The sequence below is a fragment of the Macrobrachium rosenbergii genome, chromosome 10 (assembly GCF_040412425.1).
Source record: "Macrobrachium rosenbergii isolate ZJJX-2024 chromosome 10, ASM4041242v1, whole genome shotgun sequence".
Taxonomy (NCBI): Eukaryota; Metazoa; Arthropoda; class Malacostraca; order Decapoda; family Palaemonidae; genus Macrobrachium; species Macrobrachium rosenbergii.
Genome location: NC_089750.1, coordinates 30901450 through 30913710, shown reverse-complemented (window position 1 = coordinate 30913710; position 12261 = coordinate 30901450). Strand labels below are relative to the sequence as shown.

The 12261-nt window shown below is 41.7% G+C and overlaps 2 non-coding genes across 2 annotated transcripts; both read left to right on the top strand.

Annotated features, from left to right (window-relative positions):
* The first annotated feature begins 7705 nt into the window (after positions 1-7705).
* Positions 7706-7810, top strand: LOC136843060 (U6 spliceosomal RNA). The gene has a single exon (XR_010854420.1). It is a non-coding gene; the product is annotated as a U6 spliceosomal RNA (small nuclear RNA).
* A 1488-nt stretch (positions 7811-9298) lies between these two features.
* Positions 9299-9417, top strand: LOC136843066 (5S ribosomal RNA). The gene has a single exon (XR_010854425.1). It is a non-coding gene; the product is annotated as a 5S ribosomal RNA (ribosomal RNA).
* The last annotated feature ends 2844 nt before the right edge of the window (positions 9418-12261 follow it).

Below are 12261 nucleotides of genomic sequence, written 5' to 3'. Positions count from 1 at the left end.
GTGAAAATAAGTTGAGCATAAAATGAAGTAACTGTATATATGTTGAATTCTCAACAAAGGATGGAAATAAGAACATACAGGCACCATGTAAGCCAAGAACAGGGGTCAAAGTTGTGTACACACCAAAACTCGTGTTTTGATTTATTGAAATTTCTTGGTGACAGAAACATTATTGGAGTTAACCTCCACTTTGCGCAATACAGAGCCTGAGCAAGTAATTCACATATGAATGTCATTAGAAATAAAATATAATAGTGTAATGCAGTTTGAGTATTTAGTCCTTTGACATTAGCTGTCTGGCTATTACAGTCGGTAACATGTTTGCCTCATATTCTTGGGGACTGTCGGGAATTTCCTCGACAGACGTCACTGTATATTCGTTGTGCCGATAGACTGCACGATCAACCCACGAACTACAAAAGTGACTTAGCCCCCATGCAAAGATAAACGAGTCACGTATCAGGTTTTTTCAATTTATTTACAAAAATAAAACCATCTCAATCATCACCCTTACATAACAATCACACAAAACCCCCCCAAAAACGCACTAACGAACTTACAATCTCCGTACCTGTAACTCGGGGCTACACATTACACAATTGCCCTCGACCTCAAAGAAACCACTGGAATCTAACCACACCTAACACAATGCCACCGCAGTACACTAACGCCCAAACAGTTATTCTTACCCAATCATTCTCATTATAACTACACAGGAGCACTCACGGATGCTAACTTTACACAAACCTTTGGAAGCCCAACCCACACGTCCATCATGAACGGGATCTCTGGAATGACAAGGCCGAGACCAGCGCGCGACAGTCTCGCTTCCCTGTCCAGGCGTTGCTAATTGGGTTAATTCGCTTCTAGTTACTCAGGCTTAAGGACCCCAAACTCACAACAAATCACTCAAACAAGCAACAAGACGACACGTGACGTTGCATAATGCGGCCGTACATGCATTTCAACAAAATGTGCAATAACAGTCGTGTTTGTGACGTGCCTTGTCTAGTAAGTTCCCGCCATTCTGTCAGCCCCGTAGAATCGGCGGGAGTTTGTAGCAAAAAATCCTGTTGGCTGAATTCCTTCGCGACAGGGACCATCGTTCGGTCCCTGTCAAGTAGCGGTAGGTGGTTACTGCCATGAGAGACGACATGACGAGGGGGGGGGGGGGGACGCGGTTGCCTGGCTGACGTCCACCCACGAGGCAACAGTTTGTGGGAGGACTGAAACCAACAACTTTAACTTTATTACCTTAAAGGGAAATTTTACCGGTTTTTTATTTATTTTCTTTTTAACTTATTTTTTGTGATTTTGATTTCTTTCCAGACTTCCCTTTTCTTTAAAAATTAACACCATATTCTGGAGAAAACTTACAACTCAGCACATGGCCTCTGTAGGCTTGTTCCATGTGAATTAGAAATAATTTTATAATAACAATAATAATAATAATAATATAATAATAATAATTTCTTAAAAACTGAAATGTCATTTGCAACATTAACTTACTGATAGTAAACATAAACTTATGTCCTACACTGAAAAAGGAAACTTCAGGATTTATATAATTTTAGAATTAATTTTAGTTTTCTGTAAAAGCACACTACTGTGCCGGCTTTGCCTGTCCATCCGCCCTCAGATCATTTTAACTACTGAGGCTAGAGGGCTGCAAAATGGCAAGTTGATCATCCACCATCCAATAATCAAAAATACCAAATAGCAGCTCTCCAGACTCAGTAGTTTTTATTTTATTTGAGGTTAAGGTTAGCCATAGCTCATGTGTTTGGCACCGCTAGAGGTGCATCTTCGCTTGACTGCATCTGGAGAGCAACTGAGCGCTGCCCAGTCATGGCTGAGAGTTTCATACAGCATTATACGCGGTACTGAAAAAGTTCCTTCGGCGCATTTTTTACTCATTTATCCATGTGTTCGATACCACACATTTGCTGCTGCTGAGAAATCCTCCCTTCTTTATTAAGATATCTTGTGCAAGAAGGAATAAAATGCTGCTGTTGGTATTCCAATAGACACTTTCACTTTCCAGACCTAATTCTTTTGCGTCCATAAAGCAATATTTTTTTTGGCAACAATTTTTTTTTTCACAATGTTCTTGTCACAATGGCACATAAGCCACCAGTCCACAGAAATATTTCTCACTGCTTGCTATCCATAGCATGATCCCCTGTCCTTTGCTACTGGTGAGAGGTGACGTAGGTAAGGTGCTTTTTATACCCTTTATTTAGCTTGTTTTGTTGTGTTTGTTTGTTTGTTTGTTTGAGTCAAATCTTGTAACTCAATTTGTCCAGTGGACTTGAAATGTTGCATGGTTACTCAATCCTGGTGACAATAATACCTTACATGATCAGTAGGTCAGCAGTGACCTCTAGTGACCCTACAGTGACCTCTCCCAGTATCTCAGACTTTGTGTAATAGGTGAAAATTTAGCAAAAATAAGTAGCGACAAAAATTTAGATGAGCATTTCCGAACTAGGAAAAATAATATAGAGTTAATAACAATAAATTTTGAAACCATAGAAGATATTTATTATAATAGAAAGTTTAATATGGATGAGTTAGAATTTGCATTGTTGAACAGCAATAAATCTGCCCCTGGAGGTGACAGTATTTGTTTTGAAATGATCTGCCATTTAGCACCTTTGGCAAAGTCATACTTATTAGAGCTTTATAACCACTTATGGCTTCGAAATTTATTTCCTAATGAATGGCGTAAAGCTATAATTATTCCTATCCCCAAACCAGGAAAAGATCCCAGTAATGTAAACAATTACAGACCAATTTCTTTAACTAGTTGTCTATGCAAATTACTAGAAAAAATGGTAAATGCTCGACTAACATGGCACATTCGAGAAAACAAAATTTTGACTCCCACTCAGTTTGGATCACAATGTAACAGATCGACACTGGATTCTCTATCTAACTTAGAAGATCACAATACGAAGAGGATTTGAAACGAAAACAAATTACTATAGCGTGTTTTGACATTGAAAAGGCATATGATACTACATGGAGGTATGCAATATTAAAAGCGTTACATGAAAATAACATCGTGGACATTTACCTATGTTTATCAAAACTTCTTGACAAATCGCAGTTTTCAGGTGAGAATTGATGATGTTCTGTCTAGAACATTCCTCTTGAAAATGGTGTTCCACAGGGCGTCCTTAGTGGCGCGCTGGTTTGCTAGCAATCAATGATATCGGTAATAATCTACCTATTGGTATTAAAAGTAACCTGTATATGGATGATTTTGCCATATATTATTCAGCATCTCGAATAAAAAACATGCAGAGCGAATGATTAATAAAGCATAATAAAAAATGATGAATGGGCTTTATCTGTAGGCTTTAAATTTTCCATAGAAAACCCAAGCAATCATGTTTTATAAAAATAAAAGTGGAAAAAAGGAGAAGAAATAGACTGAAAATCCAGAAACCATAGTATACCAATTGGCCAAACAGCAAAATTTTTAGGATTAGTATTTGATACTCATATGAACTGAAAGCCCACATAACATACATTAAATCAAAATGTAAAAAGAGCATTAAACCTAATTAAGAAACTATCAAACACTAGCAGGGCCGATGGAGCATACCCTTACTTTATGTATAAAGCAACAGTGCTGTCTATGGGTTGATTGTAAGTGAAATATGGCTCGGCATCAGGCCTTAGCGCTGGCTGGTAGACCCGGTTCGCAATGAGGGCCTTAGAATATGTTCAGGAGCTTTTAGATCATCACCAACATCATCTTTAGGTTGAATGTGGTGAACTACCTCTATCTCCATGAGGCTAGTAACAATGAAGAGAGTGCTCACGAATTCAGACAAATGATTCTCCAACTAAAAAAATTATTTGGATTAAGAGATGTGTTTATAAACAATCATCCACCTTCTTTCCCAATTAGAATACAGATTGTTGAGTCGCGCTAAATATACATATACAATTACCTGTAATATCAAATCGCCTCCTCATGGACAATGAATAAAATGAGAATTTGTACACTTAGAGAAATATTTATCAAAAATCATTCATATACTCCAGAATACCATAGACAACATGCAGCAGAGGCATATTATCGGAAAAGATCCACATTCGCAATGCTCACTTACTGGCGGATCTAGAAGTCACAATGCGAATTAAGGATATGCAGCGGTATCCCAAAACAAAGCGTATCAGTTCTCTCTCCCGAACTAAGCTTCTGTATTTACAGCTGAGTTATGTGCAATAGTATCAGCCATAAAAATAATAGAGAAGTCTCATATAATAATTTTGTAATTTATAAGCGACTCCAGGGTGCTATAGAAACTATTCAAGCTATAATCCCAAAAATAATATTGTACAACATATAAAATTCTCTCTCCATAAATTGTATAATAAAGGGAAAAATATTGAAATATGTTGGATCCCTGCCCATGTAGGGATTAAGGAAATGAAGAGGCTGATAAAGCAGCTAAAGAAGCCGGTCCACATGACAAAGAACAAATGTAGACATCCTATCAGTGACTATACAAGATATATAAAAACAGTCGCGTAAAAAATGGCAAAATATATGAACGAAGAACAGAAATAATAAATTAAAACAGATAAAATCCAGTGTTGGAAAATGGAGTTCATCATATCAGAGAAAGACAAGCACAAAGTAGTTCTGACACAGATATCTTGAATAGGCCATACTCGATTGACACATGGACACTTAATAGGCCACACTTCTGTCAGAGACCATCTCTTCATGAGGCTGGTAAACACGTGGCTGTTTACATACAGCGACGTAAGTGAGAACAGTTTCAACATGCTGTAAATAAAGTTTTTACGTAAAACTAGCGGAAATTTGTTAGTGCATCACATAAGAGACGTCTGGATTTTAGGCAGGGCTCTGAATCTCATTTTTCATTATCATATATATCGATATTTAGAGAATTTTGTTGGCTTTCTCATAAAAAATAATTCATTCACCCAACTGTTATAGCTTTTGAGCTAATGAACGATAATGTTGACAACGGTAACATTTTTTTTTGTTTGAACAGCTTATAACGTCAAAATGAAACTGTTGCTGTTAGAAAGCCATTTTTCTTGACTCTCACTTTATTCTCAACCTTTCCTCTACATTTTTGTATATTTACAAAGTAATTTCTAAATTCAAAAAAATCGAGGTAGGGCTCTTAAAAAAAAATGTCTAGCGATAATTCTCACCGTAAAACCAAAATGGCTGGCTCTGTTTCTTACCCACTTTTCTATCAATTTTTCACCAACTGGACTTATTCGTTTTTATTTTTTTATATGTCGATATTTAGAGAATTTTCTTGGCTTTCTCATAAAAAATAATTCATGAAGCCTAACTGTTATAGTTTTTGAGGTAGAACAATAATGTTGACAACCTGTTTTTTTTTCGTTTAATGATCAATTTATAATCAAAATGAAACTGTTGCTGTTACCAAAGCCATTTTTCTTGACTTTCCTTTATTCTTCAACTTTTCCTCTACTTTTTTGTATATTTACAAAGTAATTTCTATGAAAAATAACCGAGATAGGGCTCTTCAAAAAAAAATTTTCTAGCTGATAATTCTCACCATAGGCCGGGCAGAGCGCTCTGTTTTCACCTCTTTTCTATCAATTTTTTCACCAACTGGACTTATTCGTTTTCCATTTTTTATATGTCAATATTTAGGAATTTTATTGGCTTTCTAAAAATTATTCAAGCAACACCTAACTGTTATAGCTTTTGAGCTTTAACGATAATGTTGACAACGGGTAACATTTTTTTTTTTCGTTTCAATCAATTTATAACGTCAAAATGAAACTGTTGCCGTTACCAAAGCCATTTTTCTTGACTCTCACTTTATTCTACAACTTTTCCTCTACATTTTCGTATATTTACAAAGTAATTTCTATGAAAAATAACCGAGATAGGGCTCTTCAAAAAAATCTTTTTTCTAGCGATAATTCTCACCATACGCCGGGCAAATCGCTCTTTTGTTCATGAGACTTACCTGCCAGATATATATATAGCTGTATTCTCCGAAGGTCCGACAGAATTTCAAATTTCGCGGCACACGCAGTGGCCGGTCAGGTGGTTAGTACCCATTCCGCCGCTGGGAGGCGGGTATCAGGAACCATTCCCATTTTCTATTCAGATTTTCTCTGTCGCCGGACTGTCAACACCTGTTGTCAGTTCCTCCGCCATTTGGATTTCGAAATTTGTTGTCACTTAAGTATTTTGGTTGTTTTTTGGTATTCGACTGGATCTGTGACTTGGCATACGCTCTTTGTGGACCGTTTTTGATTTTGCTTTTGACTTTTCTTATAATTAAGATGTCTTACCTCTAGCTATCGAGTCTGTAGCTTGGGTGAATGTAAGGTGAGGCTATCGAAGACTTTGATAGTTCCTCACTCTTTATGTATGATATGTAAGGGTGTTCAATGCTCTATATAATCGGTAATGAATGTGTGGGATTGTCTGAGGGTGAGTGGAAGAAATATGAAGCCTATATGCTTAAATTGGAGCGTGATAGGCTGAGGAATCTTCCTCCTAGAGTGCATCCTTAGATGGACAGTCAGGGTTTTCTCCTACTAGTAACCCTGTAGTAAATTTTAGTACTAACCCTGTAGTTTGTTGCTGCAGAAGGTAATTCCCTGGCTCGTGGTGGAGTCAATGCGTGCTCTTGAAACTAAAGTGAATGCAATTCAAACGCATAGTGTTAGTGCTAGTGCCCTAGTGTTGTGGAGGGGGCGTCAGATGGGCCCTATAATGCCTCTAGGCCTGGACCTCTGTCGAACTCCCAGGACCAGGGAGGGGCATGTCGAAAGCCGCATGAGGGTTACGGGGCTTCCCACCGATCTGGCGTCCCTTCGGCAGGTCCTGATGACGCCACCCAGGCTGCCAGGGATCGTGCTCAGGCACGCATCCTGAAGGATTGCTTTCGTCCTCCGACACGCCCCTCCCGCCTCGGGTTGGAGCTCGGTTGGACTCTCGCCCTCTTAAGAGAAGCTTAGAGGAGAGGACGCTTCACGTCCTCTTCCTCTAGACGTTTGTACTCTTCCCGGTTGCGTGGATATTCCTCTGCAGAAGAGAATAAAGTGTTTTTCGAATGATCACGCTACTCAACCCCTGTCGCGCTAAGGCAAGGGCTAGAGCTTCTTCCTGTGGAAGGAAGTATAACGTCTCTCGCCCCTTTCCTTCTCTCAGGTTCAGTCCTTCTCCCGAGAGAGTGGCTTCTCCAACGCGTAAGATTTTGTTGGGTTTGCAACAACAGCTGGATGCTCTCATGAACCTTTCAAGATTCAGTATCTGCCTGTTAAGAGGTACAGACTTTCACCTTCGTCTCCCGCTCGGGAACGATACAGAGCGTCTGTCGTCTAGAGAGAGTGTTTGTGGCTTCCTATTCGTCTTCCCGAGTTGAGGTGTTGGCCTTTCTCTTGTCTCGCGCCAGGAGCGCGTCTTGCTCTTCGTGGCGCTTCTCACGCTTCACGCGGCGCCTCACCTTGACGCTCGGGCGCGTGCCAGCCATGACGCCGCCGCGCCGCCACGCTGTGACACTCACCTAGTACTTGCCACGGAGCCTCTCGCGGCGTCACGCCATGACGCTCCGCCGCTTCGCCGATAGCTTCAAGTCTTGTGTTGACACCGCTCCAGTTGTTTATCATGTCGCACAACTACCCGCTTCAACATCTGATGTCCTTAATTTAGCCAGTACTTGCTTCGGCAGTACATATACTAAGTTGGAACGATACAGAGAAGATTAGCATGGCTCTTGCGCAAGGATGACACGCTAATCGTGAAGCGTTCCACATTTTTTTATGTTTACTATACGCACTCTAGTTGGCGACTTCTTCGTTCGCTGGAGTTCCCGCCACGTGTCGGGCGAATCGAACTACTTTCACCACTCACTCAAGACCCGCCAGCTGCGGAAGAACATCCTCTTCGTCACAGCCTTTGTATGAAGAGAAACTTCTTTCGTCTTCTTCTTCCTCTGATTATCAGACTCTGGCTTTTTTCTTAAGGATCTGTTTCTGAGACTTTTCAACCTTGGCTCCTCTCTCTCCACCTTCGCAGTTGTCTTTGTCTTAAGGGGAGCGTTTGACGAAAAAATCGGAAATCAAATTTTCTGGGATATTTTATTTATGGCATCATACATATCCTGTCTATCTTCTCAGAAAGTTTTATTTAAAAGTTCGCCACAGTTAGGAGTTATAAACAAAACAGTAACCTATCATAGTCAAATTACATTTTTCATATAATGTAATGATATTGTCAGTATATCGGTGGTAATTTCCTTTTAGCTATGAAATAATATCTAATGCGATCTATGGCAACCCTGTGGACATAGTGCGCATCAGCTTAAAGACAGGAATGCCGCAGGGCAGTCAGTGGCAGTCAGTCAGTAGCAGCTCAGAGCTTGACTAAGTAAGACGTCGCTGGCCAACCTCAGCCATGTTTTGACACTCGCTTCATTTAGCGAAGTTATATTACTTTGCAGGTCTATTTTTGGCTTTTCATTATGTCATAAAACATCAAACTGTGTAACGGCAAGCAAATAAATACACAGAGAAGCAAAAAATATCGTTTTTCTCAAAACTAAAGTTATCGACATTCAAACTGCATCTCCTTCATAACGCTTGCACCGATCTCAATGATACAAAAAGTAAACGAAAGCTAAATGTTTGCCTAACAAAGGGGCTTCCATGGGAAGCAACACGAGACCCGCACCACGAGAGAGAGTTTTTTCCCGAAGGAATGTCACTTCCAAGAGAGGTAGCAAGTGACTCCTTTCATCTCCAGACTCCCTTTGCAACCAGGCTTCATTTTGCACAAGCCTGGAAAGAGTGAGGGGCAGACGTTTGGTCCCTCCTACTGTTAGAGAGAGGTTATTCGATTCCCTTCCTGTCTCCTCCTCTTTTGTTTTTTTGTTTCCCAACTGCCTTCCTGTCAAACAGAAAATTGTTTGACCTGCTCGAACAGATGTTCGAGCGGAGAGCAGTGGAACAGGTCTTGGACTCGGTGTTCCCCGGGATTTTACTACAGATTGTTTCTAGTCCCAAAACTTTCAGTAGGCTGGAGACCCGTCTTGGACGTCAACAGGTCGAACAACTTGGTCCGGAAGGAAAAGTTCAAGATGGAGACCTCGCAGTCAATACTAGGAGCCCTTCATCCCGGGATTGGATGGTATCTTTGGATCTCCAAGATACTTATCTTCACGCCCCAATTCATCCACGTTCGTGAAGTATCTCAGGTTGTCTTGGGGACTAGACGTACCAGTTCAGGGCTCTCTGCTTTGGACTCTGCATTAACGGCCATACCACGTTGAAAACACCGCTTCTCGTCCGATCAGCGAAGTTAAGCAACGTTGGGTCTGGTCAGTACTTGGATGGTTGACCGCCTGGGAACACCAGATGCTGTTGGCGTCACATTTTGCTCGAGGGTGTTTACCGTCTCATGAAAACGTTGCGATGCAGTTGCATCTGTCGCACGTCAGGATCTCACTCTACTTGGACGACTGGTTGATTTGGCGTCGTCGGCGAAGGTATCTGGAGGACCTTCAGTTGACTCTGCAACTCGAAGTCCCTGGGACTTCTGGTCTGTGGAGAAGTCGCAGCTGATCCCCTCACTGTCCATTGTGTCTGGGAATTCAGATCTATTCAGCGGCTTTTATAGCGTCTCCGTCGCAAGAACGGCAACTTCTATGTACGGAAAAGTCTCGGCCTTCTTGGAAAAGGAAACATGCTAGGTGAAGGAAGGAATGAGTCTGCTGGGGACCATTTCCTCGCTGGAGAAGTTTGTTTTCTGGGGAGTCTGCATCTCAGGCCTCTTCAGTTCTTTTTGTTGGAGAACTGGCAAAGCAAGGAAGACTTGAAAGAGGAATTGAGAATTCTTCTTTATATAAAGAGGATCTGGGGTGGTGGCTCGATCCAACGAAATTGCAGAAAGGGATCTCCCTCAAGCTTCTGAACCCCAACCTAGTGTTGTTTTTCCGACGGGTCGTCAACAGGTTGGGGGGCAACACTAGAGGGAGAGGAAGTGTTAGGAACCCGGAGAGAGGAACAGGTGTCCTGGCACATCGACTTCAAAGATTTGGCGGCTATCTTTTAGCTCGCCAATTCTTCGAGGTCCAAGTTTGCAATCGTGTAGTTCTAGCAAACTCGGACAATACTACTTGTTCCCTGTTCAGCCTTGCAAGAGAGATTATTCTTTGAGCCTATGCTCGCAACATTTCGATTCTCACAAGTTTTGTTGCAGGGGTCGAAAATGTTCGAGCAGACCTGCTCTGTTGGCGCCATCAACTCCTGCCGAAGGAATGGACCCTTCATCAGGAGGTTTGCCAAGATTTTTGGAAATTTTGGGGTCGCCATCTTGTGGATATTTTCACGACCTCAAGAACAGCGAGGCTCCTCTATAAAGCTCATCTGTACTCGACCGTGGGGCAGTTGCGATAGTTGCTCTTCCCTGGGATTGGACGGGAATAGATGTTTACGCCTTTTTCCCGTTCTAAATTCTGGGAGAAGTCATACGCAAGTTCGCGGCCTCACAAGGGACGAGGATGACTCTCATCCCCTCGTTTTGGCCTTGAACCACTGGTTCTCGGAGTTTCTCTTCTGGTTGGTAGACGTTCCGAGGACCCTTCCTATGAGAGCAGACCTGCTCATACAAACCCACTTCACGAGATATCTTTGAATCTCCCGCTCTGAACCTGACTGCTTTCAGACTATCGAAACTTGGTCAGAGCGAAGGGGTTTTTCTGGCCAGGTGGCACGGGCCATCGCTAGAGCCAGAAGTTCTTCATCTAAAGGATATATCTAGCAAAGTGAGCAACCTTCAAAGGTTGGTGTAGAAAGAAGGGCTTTTCCTCTTCCTCTATCACTGTGAGCCAGGTTGGATTTTCTCCTTTACTTAAGAGAAAAACTCGATATAGCAGTTCCGACTATCAAGTGTTATCGAGCATGCTTTCGTTTGTATTCAGACACAGAGGATTATCTTTGTCTGACAATAAGGACCTCCACGATCTTACGAAGCTCTTTCAAGACGTCCAAGGTTCCTCAGCTAATTCCCCCTGCTTGGAACTTGGACGTAATGCTCAAGTTTTTGATGTTTAGTCCTTTTGAGCCTCTCCACTCTGCATCTCTTAAGGATGTTACTCGAAAACGGCATTCCTCGCGGCGAAGAGAGTGAGCGAAGTTCGAGGCCGTCATGTGGGCTTCAAGGAACACAATGCTGTCTATTCTTTAAGCCCTAAGTTCTTGGCTAAGAATGATAGGTCTTCTAACCCTTGGCCTAGACACTTTGAAATTAAAGGTTTAGCAGACCTTATTGGACAGGAACCTGAGGGAGTTCTATGTCCAGTTAGAGCTCTCAAGTACTACCTTAAAAGAACACAGGACACTCGTGGTCCCTTGGATGTTTTATGGTGTTCTGTGAGGCAACCAGTTAAACCTATGTCGAAGAATGCACTGGCATTCTTCATTAGGGACGTCATTAAGGGCGCACACTCTTGTTGTGACGACTCCAACTTCAAGTTGTTGAGAGTTAACGCTCACGAGGTGAGGGCAGTTGCTACCTCCATGGCGTTCAAGAAAAATATGGTACTCAGTGACATTCTTAGTGCCACATTTTGGCGAAGTCAATTCGGTGTTTGCCTCACACTCTTGGCAAGATGTTTAGGTAGCATACGAAAATTGCTTTTCGCTGGGACCATACATTGCTGCTTCAGCAACCTTGGGGACAGGGGTAACTCTGATCCTATCCCCTTTTTTAATTGTGTTTTTGTGGTTGTTGGGTCGACTACTGGAGGCAGTCTTCCCAATCCTTTGCAAACTAACGCTTTAGGTGTTGGTTAGGTGGTTAGTAATGCTCTTTTGTCCTCTTTGTATGGTCTATGATCTAGTCACATTGTGGTCACGCCCCGTTGACAGATCATCTAGAAGTCGCCAGCTATATAGGTCACTACCTCGCTGGGGTCTCTAGTAAAGCAGAAGCAGACTAGAGTGGCAGTAACCACTCAGTCAGCTACGCTATCAGATAAGGAACCAAAATAATTTTACCAATACTTGGTTTTTTTCCTAATTCTTGGCTGTCTCTACCCTCTCCAAAGGTGGTATTCAGCTATATATATATCTGGCAGGTAAGTCTCATGAACAAAATGATATTTTAATGATAAAATAAAGTTTGTTCATACTTACCTGGCAGATATATATATTCATATTGCCCTCCCTCCTCCCCTCAGGAGACAGTGGCGTTAGAAAATCTGAATAGAA